Genomic DNA, 12,293 nt, shown 5'->3' on the forward strand with positions numbered 1-12,293 from the left:
GTGCCATCCGTTTTGTTACTAAAGCACCTTATATCACCCACCACTGCGACCTGTATGCTCTAGTCGGCTGGCCCTCGCTACATGTTTGTCGTCAGACCCACTGGCTCCAGGTCATCTACAAGGCTATGCTAGGTAAAGCGCCGCCTTATCTCAGTTCACTGGTCACGATGGCAACACCCACCCGTAGCACGCGCTCCAGCAGGTGTATCTCACTGATCATCCCTAAAGCCAAAACCTCATTTGGCCGCATTTCCTTCCAGTTCTCTGCTGCCTACGACTTGAACGAATTGCAAAAATCTCTGAAGTTTGAGACTTTTATCTCCCTCAACAACTAAACATCTGCTATCTGAGCAGCTAACCGATCGCTGCAGCTGTACATAGTCCATCGGTATATAGTTCACCCAATTTACCTACCTCATCCCCATACTGTTTTTATTAATTTACTTTTATGCTCTTTTGCACACCAGTATCTCTATTTGCACATGATCATCTGATGATTTATCACCCCAGTGTTAATCTGCTAAATTGTAATTATTCGCTCCTATGGCCTATTTATTGCCTACCTTCTCATGCCTTTTGCACACATTGTATATAGATTCTCTTTTTTTTTTTTTTTTTTTCCCCTACTATGTTATTGACTTGTTTATTGTTTACTCCATGTGTAACTCTGTGTTGTTGTCTGTTCACACTGCTATGCTTTATCTTGGCCAGGTCGCAGTTGCAAATGAGAACTTGTTCTCAACTAGCCTACCTGGTTAAATAAAGGTGAAATAAAAAATAAAAATAAAAAATAAAAAAATATTTATCTAATTAAGATATATTAGTGTTTTATATCCCATTAATTCCAAAAAATATATAAACTTTTTCTTTCACTTTGACATTACATTTTGTGTAGATCATTGACAAAAAAAATGACAATTAAATCCATTTTAATCCCACTTTGTAACACAACAAAATGTGGAAAAAGTCAAGAGGTGTGAACACTTTCTGAAGGCACTGTACGTGTGTAACAGTCCTGACCTGTTTTATGTTGTTTTTTATGTGTTTATGGTCAGGGCATGTGTTTTGGGTGGGCAGTCTATGTTATCTGTTTCTATGTTGGTTTTGGGTTACCTGGTATGGCTCTTGATTAGAGGCAGGTGGTTTGCGTTTTCCTCTAATTAAGAGTCATATTTAGGTAGGGCGTTCTCACTGTTTGTTTGTGGGTGATTGTCTCCTGTGATGTCTCTCGTGTTGTCGATGTTATTCACTTACGGGGCTGTTTGGCTGTTCGTGCGTTTAGATGTAACGTTCCTGTCCGTGAGTTAACATTTAGTGATGTGAGTTTATGTTCAGGTTTCGTTCTACGTCGTTTTCTTGTTTTTGTAAAGTTTGTTAAAGTGTTTGTTTTTTCGTGTTGCCATCATTATTCAGTTTTGTCGTTTATAAATAAAAAAGATGGCTTATTTCCCTGAAGCTGCGTATTGGTCTGAAGATCCTTCTCTCCTCACCTCGTCCGAGGATGAGGAGAGCGACAGCCTTAACAGAATCACCCACCACGCTAAGACCAAGCGGTATGGGAATGCTCTACGGAGCAACAAGGACTCCTGGACTTGGGAGGAGATCCTGGACGGTAGAGGACCTTGGGCTCAACCAGGGGAATATCGCCGTCCAAAGGAGGAGTTGGAAGCAGCGAAGGCTGAGAGGCGCTGGTATGAGGAGGCAGCGCGACGACGCGGTTGGGAGCCCGTGAGTCAGACCAAAAAATTTATTGGGGGGGGGCACACGAGGAGTGTGGCAAAGCCGGGTAGGATACCCGAGCCAACTCCCCGTGCTTACCGTGGAGGTAGAAGGCGTCGTACTGGTAAGACACCGTGTTATGCGGTAAAGCGCACGGTGTCCCCAGTACGCGTGCTTAGCCCAGTGCGGGCTATTCCACCTTGCCGCACTGGGAGGGCTAGGTTGGGCATCGAGCCGGATGTCATGAAGCCGGCCCAACGTATCTGGCCTCCAGTACGTCTCCTCGGGCCGGCGTACATGGCACCAGCCTTACAGGTGGTGTCCCCGGTTCGCCTGCATAGGCCAGTGCGGGCTATTCCACCTCGCTGCACTGGCAGGGCTACGGGGATCATTCAACCTGGTAGGGTTGGGGAGGCTCGGTGCTCAAGAGCACGTGTCCTCCTTCACGGTCCGGTAGACCCGGTGCCACCTCCATGTACCAGTCCTCCGGTGGCAGCCCCCCGTACCAGGCTGTCTCTCCGGGTTCTCTCTCCTGCTGTTTCCTCCTCTCCAGCGCAGCCAGTGCCTAGACCACGCACCAGGCTGTCTCTCCTTCTGCTTCCTACAGAGCCATCCGTCTCCCCAGCGCCATCTGAGCCATCCGTCTCCCCAGCGCCATCTGAGCCATCCGTCTCCCCAGCGCCATCTGAGCCATCCGTCTCCCCAGCGCCGTCTGAGCCATCCGTCTGCCATGAGCCTGCAAAGCCGCCCGTCTGTCATGAGCCTGCAAAGCCGCCCGTCTGCCATGAGCCTACAGAGCCGTCCGCCAGACAGGAGCCGCTAGAGCCGTCCGCCAGACAGGAGCCGCTAGAGCCGCCCGCCAGACAGGATCTGCCAGAGCCGCCAACCAGACAGGATCTGCCAGAGCCGCCAACTAGACAGGATCTGCCAGAGCCGCCAACTAGACAGGATCTGCCAGAGCCGCCAACCAGACAGGATCTGCCTGAGCCAGAGCCGTCCAGCCAGGACCTGCCAGAGCCGTCCAGCCAGGACCTGCCAGAGCCGTCCAGCCAGGACCTGCCAGAGCCGTCCAGCCAGGACCTGCCAGAGCCGTCCAGCCAGGACCTGCCAGAGCCGTCCAGCCAGGACCTGCCAGAGCCGTCCAGCCAGGACCTGCCAGAGCCGTCCTGCTATGACCTGCCAGAGCCGTCCAGCCAGGACCTGCCAGAGCCGTCCAGCCAGGACCTGCCAGAGCCGTCCAAACAGGACCTGCCAGAGTTCCTCAGCCGGGACCTGCCAGAGTCCTTCAGCCGGGATCTGCCCCTTGTCCCGGTGCTGCCCCTTGTCCCGGTGCTGCCCCTTGTCCCGGTGCTGCCCCTTGTCCCGGTGCTGCCCCTTGTCCCGGTGCTGCCCCTTGTCCCGGTGCTGCCCCTTGTCCCGGTGCTGCCCCTTGTCCCGGTGCTGCCCCTTGTCCCGGTGCTGCCCCTTGTCCCGGTGCTGCCCCTTGTCCCGGTGCTGCCCCTTGTCCCGGTGCTGCCCCTTGTCCCGGTGCTGCCCCTTATTCCGGTGCTGGTCCTTATCCCGGTGCTGCCCCTTGTTCCGGTGCTGCCCCTTGTCCCGGTGCTACCCCTTGTCCCGGTGCTGCCCCTTGTCCCGGTGCTGGCCGTTTATTTAGGGGAAGGTAGTTTTAGGGTGGTCAGTGGAAGGGGTAGACAGAAGAGGAGAGTGACTATGGTGGTGTGGGGAGAGCGTCCAGAGCCGGAGCCACCACCGTGGTCAACTGCCCACCCAGACCCTCCCCTGGACTTTGTGCTGGTGCGCCCGGCGTTCGCACCTTGAGGGGGGGGTTCTGTAACAGTCCTGACCTGTTTTATGTTGTTTTTTATGTGTTTATGGTCAGGGCATGTGTTTTGGGTGGGCAGTCTATGTTATCTGTTTCTATGTTGGTTTTGGGTTACCTGGTATGGCTCTTAATTAGAGGCAGGTGGTTTGCGTTTTCCTCTAATTAAGAGTCATATTTAGGTAGGGCGTTCTCACTGTTTGTTTGTGGGTGATTGTCTCCTGTGATGTCTCTCGTGTTGTCGATGTTATTCACTTACGGGGCTGTTTGGCTGTTCGTGCGTTTAGATGTAACGTTCCTGTCCGTGAGTTAACATTTAGTGATGTGAGTTTATGTTCAGGTTTCGTTCTACGTCGTTTTCTTGTTTTTGTAAAGTTTGTTAAAGTGTTTGTTTTTTCGTGTTGCCATCATTATTCAGTTTTGTCGTTTATAAATAAAAAAGATGGCTTATTTCCCTGAAGCTGCGTATTGGTCTGAAGATCCTTCTCTCCTCACCTCGTCCGAGGATGAGGAGAGCGACAGCCTTAACAACGTGCCCATGAAATCACCAATTCCCTGGGTCCAAACAATTTCAAAGGCCTTCCAGTGTTAAATGAATTTACACAGTGTCACAGAGTATCCACATTCACAACCAGAGGCAAGACGACAGCAGTAGACAACTGTATAGCTCAGTATGCCACATAAATAATATATTGTGTGCGTTGTCAGAAACATCGGTTCACCATTATATAATAATCTAAACTGTTTATGATGTTTTACATGGCACTGTTGTAGTCACTGACCATCAAATCATTGGTGTAGACATCACCTTTTCTGTGTTATCATGGTTGGTTCTACAGATATGACCGAAAAGACATTGCCCGGTTATGGCGGATTAGCAAAATGGCCACCACAGAAGCCTGGAGTTGTGCATGGCATCACTGTAATTTCTGGCCATCAAAATATAGGGGTAGGCATCTTTTCTGAGTTTTCATGTTTGGTTCATAAGATATGATGCAACAAACATTATTTGATATGGCGGAATGGAAAATGGCCACCACGGCCGCAAGGAGGTATTTTTTACGATAGCTCCATATCTGAAAATGTTCAGGGCCCCAAACTGTACAGTGGCGCAGTTCCATACAGGATTTACCCCTGTGTTTTATCCAAAAGGCTCGCAATTGTGTGTCACTGGGCCATGGCTCCGGTGGACCTGCTCTCACTTGGGGCCAAAGCTAGGCCTCTGGTACTTTTCAGCTGACATTTACTGTACATAACAATTGCTAACTGTGAACTTTAACCCCTTCTGAAAAAGCAATTGTTTTTATTATGCAGAAGTTGTTGATTGTGCTCTTCAGAAGTCCTCACTGTCAGCCCTAGCTATGGAAACCACTTCTTCTTCTTCTATGATATAATGGCGGTCCGCAAACCAATGTTAAAGGTGCATGCCGCCACCTACTGTGCTGGAGTGTGTGGTCAATCACGGGTTACAACATTTCTAAACCCTCTTACCTAACTCAGTACTTCTGAGAAAGAAAAAAAATACCCCTACTAACTTTTAATAGACCCTCCCCCATCCCCATAAATCCCTTCCAAACCCTCCCAACCCCATCCAACCTCAATGACCCTACACTTTAATCTTTCCTTCTCTTCAACATACTTACAACAATATAATAACACACGTTCCACCGTTTCATCGACCATACACTCCAGACACCAACCATTCACATGCTTTCCAACCAGATGTAATGACTAGTATGTACAATGTACAATGTCCTAAACGCAATCGAGCAAACACCACCTCTTCCTTCCTAAACTGACCTTTGAAGCTTTGTCCAATGACCTTTCTTTGGAGGGCATATAAAATCAAATCAAATTGCATCTGAAAATCAGAACAGCAATTACTCACCTTGAACTGGATGAAGAATTTCTCTTTAATGAGTCGGGCGAGAGGGATTTACTCCAGACACCCGAACAGGCCCTCATCCCCGTCATTCGCAGGAAAGCGATGGAAAAGATATCACGGAAAGAAATCGGGGTGCCTTGTGAGGATCCACCGACGAGTGGTTAATCTGCCCTTGCCATCCGTACTACTGGTCAACGTGCAATCGCTGGGAAATAAATTGGATGAGCTAAAAGCATGGATATCACACCAACGGGGCATAAAAAACTGTAATATCTTATGTTTCACAGAGCCGTGGCTGAACGACGACATGAATAACATACAGCTGGCTGTCCCGGACATCTGAAGAAGGTGTGGACCAAAGCGCAGCGTTGTAAGTGTTCATGATTTATTTTCAAAAGAACACTTGAACAAAATAACAAAGAGCAAAACGACAACGAACAGTTCTGTCAGGTGCAGAAATACAAAACAGAAAACAACTACCCACAAATACAGGTGGGAAAAGGCAACCTAAGTATGGTTCTCAATCAGAGACAACGATAGACAGCTGCCTCTGATTGAGAACCACACCCGGCCAAACACACAGAAATACAAATCATAGAAAAGGGAACAGAATGCCCACCCAAATCACACCCTGACCAAACCAAAATAGAGACATATAAAGCTCTCTACGGTCAGGGCGTGACACTGGCGGGTTATACACTGCATCAGCAGGATAGAACAGCAAGGAAGTCTTGAGGTTTTGTTTGCCTGAGGTAGAGTATTTCATGATAAGCAGTAGACCACACTATTTACCTAGAGAGTTTTCACCTGTATTTTTCGTAGCTGTCTACATACCACCACAGACCGATGCTGGCACTAAGACCGCACTCAATGAGCTGTATAACGCCATAAGCAAACAGGAAAATGCTCATCCAGAGGCGGCGCTCCTAGTGGCCGAGGACTTTAATGCAGGGTAACTTAAATCCGTTTTACCTCATTTCTATCAGCATGTTAAATGTGCAACCAGAGGGAGAAAAAAAACTCGAGACCACCTTTACTACACACACATAGATGTATACAAAGCTCTCCCTCGACCTCCATTTGGCAAATCTGACCATAATTCTATCCTCCTGATTCCTGCTCACAAGCAAAAACTAAAGCCGGAAGCACCAGTGATCAATAAGAAAGTGGTCAGATGAAGCAGAAGCTAAGCTACAGGACTGTTTTGCTAGCACAGACTGGAATATGTTCCGGTATTCTTCCGATGGCATTGAGGAGTGCAATACATCAGTCACTGGCTTCATCAATAAGTGCATCGATGACGTCGTACCCACAGTGACTGTACGTACATACCCCAACCAGAAGCCATGGATTACAGGCAACATCCACACTGAGCTAAAGGGTAGAATTGCCGCTTTCAAGGAGCGGGACTCTAACCCGGAATCTTATAAGAAATCCCGCTATGCCCTCCGACAAACCATCAAACAGGCAAAGCGTCAATACAGGACTAAGATCTAATCATACTACACCGGCTCCCACACTCGTTGGATGTGGCAGGACTTGCAAACTATTACAGAGTACAAAGGGAAGCAAAGCTGAGAGATGCCCAGTGACACGAGCCTACCAGACGAGCTAAATTACTTCTAGGCTCGCTTCAAGGCAAGTAACACTGAAACATGCATGACAGCACCAGCTGTTCCTTACGTCTGTGTGATCACGCGCTCCACAGCCAATGTGAGTAAGAACTTTAAACAGGTCAACATTCACAAGGCTGCAGGGCCAGACAGATTACCAGGAAGTGTACTCCGAGCATGCGCTGACCAACTGGCAAGTGTCTTCACTGACATTTTCAACCTCTCCCTGTCTGAGTCTGTAATACCAACAAGTTTCAAACAGACCCTCATATTCCCTGTGCCCAAGAACACTAAGGTAACCTGCCTAAATGACGACCGACCTGTAGCACTCATGTCTGTAGCCATGAAGTACTTTGAAAGGCTGGTCATGGCTCACATCATCACCATTATCCCAGAAACCATAGACCCGCTCCAATTTGCATACTGCCCCAACAGATCCACAGATGATGCAATCTCTATTGCACTCCAAACTGCCCTTTCACATCTGGACAAAAAGAACACCTATGTGAGAACGCTACTCATTGACTACAGCTCAGCGTTCAACACCATAGTGCCCTCAAAGCTCATCACTAAGCTAAGGACCCTGGGACTAAACACCTCCCTCTGCAACTGGATCCTGGACTTCCTGACAGGCCGCCCCAGGTGGTAAGGGTAGGTAACAACACATCCGCCACGCTGATCCTTAACATGGGGGCCCCTCAGGGTTTCGTGCTCAGTCCCCTCCAGGACCTCTATGCCAGAACAACAACCTCTCCCTCAACGTGATCAAGATAAAGGAGATGATTGTGGACTACAGGAAAAGGAGTACCGAGCAAGCCCCCATTCTCATCGACGGGGCTATAGTGGAGCAGGTTGAGAGCTTCAAGTTCCTTGGTATCCACATCAACAACAACAAACTAACATGGTCCAAGCACACCAAGATAGACGTGAAGAGGTCACGACAAAACCTATTCCCCCTCAGGAGACTGAAAAGATTTGGCATGGGTCCTCAGATCCTCAAAAGGTTCTACATCTGAACCATCGAGAGCATCCTGACTGGTTGCATCACTGGCCGGTATGGCAACTGCTCGGCCCCAGCAAGGCACAACAGAGGGTAGTGCGTACGGCCCAGTACATCACTGGGGCCAAGCTTCCTGCCATCCAGGACCTCTATACCAGGCGGTGTAATAGGAAGTGCCTAAAAATTGTCAAAGACTCGAGCACCCTAGTCATAGACTGTTCCTTTCTGCTACAGCATGGCAAGTTGTACCAGAGTGACAAGTCTAGGTCCAAGAGGCTTCTAAACAGCTTCTACCCCCCTCATCTAATCAAATGGCTACCCAGACTACTTGTATTTCCCCCCCCCCCCCCCCCCCCCCACCCCTTTTACGCTGCTGCTACTCTCTGTTATTATCTATGCTTAAGTCCCTTTAATAACTCTACCCACATGTATATATTACCTCAATTACCTCGACTAACCGGTGCCTTTTCCTACTCTGGACCGGTACCCCCTGTATATAGCCTCGCTATTGTTATTTTACTGCTGCTCTTTAATCATTTGTTACTTTATTTCTTATTTTTTGTATTTTTCTTAAAACTGCATTGTTGATTAAGGGCTTGTAAGTAAGCATTTCACTGTAAGGTCCACACCTGTTGTATTCGGCGCATATGACAAATAACATTTTATTTTAATTTATTTTAATATATAAATATTAGGACGAGTAATATCGGAGTGGCATTGACTAAAATACAGTAGAGTAGAATACAGTATACATATGAAATGAGTAAAGCAGTATGTAAACATTATTAAAGTTACTAGTGTTCCATTTTTAAAGTGACTAGTGATTCCATGTCTATGTATATAGCGCAGCAGCCTCTAAGGTGCAGGGTTGACTAACCGGGTGGTAGCCGGCTAGTGATGGCTATTTAACAGTTTAATGGCCTTGAGATAGAAGCTGTTTTTCAGTCTCTTTGTCCCAGCTTTGATGCATCTCTACTGACCTCACCTTCTGGATGATACCGGGGTAAACAGGCCGTGGCTCAGTGGTTGAGTCCTTGATGATTTTTTGGGGCTTCCTGTGACATCGGGTGCTGTAGGTGTCCTGGAAGGCAGACCGCACCACCCTCTGAAGAGTCCTGTGGTTGTAGGCGGTGCAGTTGCCGTACCAGGCTGGGATACAGCCCGACAGGATGCTTTCAATTGTGCAGCTGTAAAAGTCTGTGAGGGTCTTAGGGGCCAAGCCAAATTTCTTCAGCCTCCGGAGTTTGAAGAGGTGTGGGTGGACCATTTCAGATCGTCAGTGATATGTACGCCGAGGAACTTGGAGCTTTCCACCTTGTCCACTGCGGTCCCATCAATGTGGATAGGGGTGTGCTCCCTCTGCTTTTTCCTGAAGTCCACAATCAGCACCTTTGTTTTGTTGACATTGAGGGAGAGGTTATTCTCCTGGAACCACTCCGCCAGGGCCCTCACCTCCTCTCTCCTCTCATCATTGTTGGTAATCAGGCCTACTATGGCTGTGTCGTCTGCAAACTTGATGATTGAGTTGGAGGCGTGTGTGGCCACGCAGTCATGGGTGAACAGGGAGTACAGGAGGGGGCTGAGTACGCAGCCTTGTGGGGCCCCTGTGTTGAGGATCAGTGAAGTGGAGGTGTTGTTTCATACATTCATCACCTGGGGGTGGCTCATCAGGAAGTCCAGGACCCAGTTGCACAGGGCAGGGTTCAGACCCTGGGGCCCGAGCTTGATGATAAGCTTGGAGGGTACTATTGTGTTGAAGGCTGAGCTATAGTCAATGAACAGCATTCTTACATAGGTATTCCTCTTGTCCAGGTGGGATAGGGCAGTGTGCAGTGCAATGTCAATTGCATCGTCTGTGGATCTATTGGGGCGGTAAGGAAATTGAAGTGGGTCTATGGTGTCAGTTAAGGTAGACTCTCAAAGCACTTCATGATGACAGAAGTGAGAGCTATGGGGCGATAAATGCTGGCCTTGGTGCTCAGAGTCTCATCTCTTCTGCCACACATCTATCAAACTGGCTCTGATCTTACATTTGGCCTCCCATCTACCCCTATGGAAACCACACATTGGTGGCACCTTAATTGTGGAGAAGGGGCTCGTGGTAATGGCTGGAGCGGGAATGGATGGAATGGTATCCAATACATCAAATGTGCTGTGTTTGAATATCCATACTAACACACTGTATACTACATACAGTTGAAGTCGGAAGTTTACATACACTTAAGTTGGAGTCATTAAAACTAGTTTTTCAACCACTCCACAAATTTCATGCTAACAAACTATTGTTTACAATTGTTTCACTTATAATTCACTGTATCACAATTCCAATGGGTCAGAAGTTTACATACACTAAGTTGACTGTGCCTTTAAACAGCTTGGAAAATTCCCGAAATGCTTTGCTGCAGAAGGGACTGGTGCACTTCACAAAATAAATGGCATCATGAGGATTTGAAAAGGATGTGAATATATTGAAGCAACATCTCAAGACATCAGTTAGGAAGTTAAAGCTTGGTCGCAAATGGGTCTTCCAAATGGACAATGACCCCAAGCATACTTCCAAAGTTGTGGCAAAATGGCTTAAGGACAACAAAGTCAAGGTATTGGAGTGGCCACCACAATAGCCCTGACCTCAATCTTATAGAAAATTTGTGGGCAGAACTGAAAAAGCGTGTGCGAGCAAGCAGGCCTACAAACCTGACTCAGTTACACCAGCTCTGTCGGGAAGAATGGGTCAAAATTCACCCAACTTATTGTGGGTAGCTTTTGGAAGGCTACCCGAAACATTTGACCCAAGTTAAACAATTTAAAGGCAATGCTACCAAATACAAATTGAGTGTATGTAAACTTCTGAACCACTGGGAATGTAATGAAAGAAATAAAAGCTGAAATAAATCATTCTCTCTACTATTATTCTGACATTTTACATTCTTAAAATAAAGTGGTGATCCCAACTGACCTTAGACAGGGAAATTTTACTAGGATTAATGTCAGGAATTGTGAAAACGAAGTTGAAATGTATTTGGCTAATGTATATGTAAACTTCGGACTTCAACTGTAGTTAATGAGTATATACTACACATTATATACTACACACTAGCTCATTTTAGTATACTGTAAAAGAACGGTATCGTTTCAGTTGAGTGTACTAGAGCTTCGCCTGTCTACTGGAAGTTGATGCTGTTGCTATGCAACCTTTTGCTAGCTTAGCATAACAAATGACTAGCTTAACATTTTACGATTTCGGGGGTGTTCGTAAATTCAATCTGGAGTGCTAGAGTGAGCTCTGGGCGTTCGTAAATCCAGAGCATTGTCAGATTGTTCGTTAGTAAATTCAGAACGTTTCTGGCTGAGGAGTAGGGTTGATCTGAGCGTTCAACGGCAGTCAAGCACCCAAGCTAACTGGCTAACGTTGGCAAGCTACTTCCAGACACAAATGAGAGAACACCTCACTCTGGCCATTTTACTCGCCCTAGCAAAACTGGTTAGGCTGTTTTCATGTTATCCAGAGCATTGATTACTGTAACTGTGCTGCTGGCAACAATTTAATTACGCTTTTCTTTGGCGATGTTTACTGACACCGGCCATATTCAACAGATGTTGAGCATTCATAAATTCATGAGTTATTCTGCACGGAAGTGTTCTTAAATCGGAGTAGATAGCCATTGAATCACATGACTTTACCACTTAGCTAAGAATTATGTAAATAATCAAGTCAATAAACATTGGGTATTTAGTTAGATAGCAGATAATTAATATGGGCTCCCTAGTGGCGCAGCAGTCTACGGCACTGCATCTCAGTGCCAGAGGCATCACTACCGACACCCTGGTTTGATTCCAGTCGTGATTGGGAGTCCCATAGGGTGGCGCACAATTGGCCCAGCGTCATCCGGGTTAAGGGTTTGGCCGGGGTAGGCTGTCAATGTACTTGCCTAGTGAAATACGTTTTTATTTTATTTTATAATATACTGCCTGGCAAGTTCGATGTATCAGTGGCCAACTAACGTTAGGTAACTAGCTAACGTACCGGTTTATACTGCTGTAATGCTATGCGGTTCGTAAGGATAACATAACAATCTTATTTGAAAAGACATTACTTTATTACATTTAAAAAATATATATTAACATTTGTCATAATTAGTTAAAGCAATGAATTTGTATCCCGTCGTCGGACTTCGGCTGCATATTTTCCGCCATTTTCTTCATATCGGAAAAGTTATGAAGCCACGGCCACTTTCTGAAAAATTGCATTTTGGGCCC

Source organism: Salvelinus fontinalis, chromosome 1 (genome assembly GCF_029448725.1).
Source record: "Salvelinus fontinalis isolate EN_2023a chromosome 1, ASM2944872v1, whole genome shotgun sequence".
Lineage (NCBI taxonomy): Eukaryota > Metazoa > Chordata > Actinopteri > Salmoniformes > Salmonidae > Salvelinus > Salvelinus fontinalis.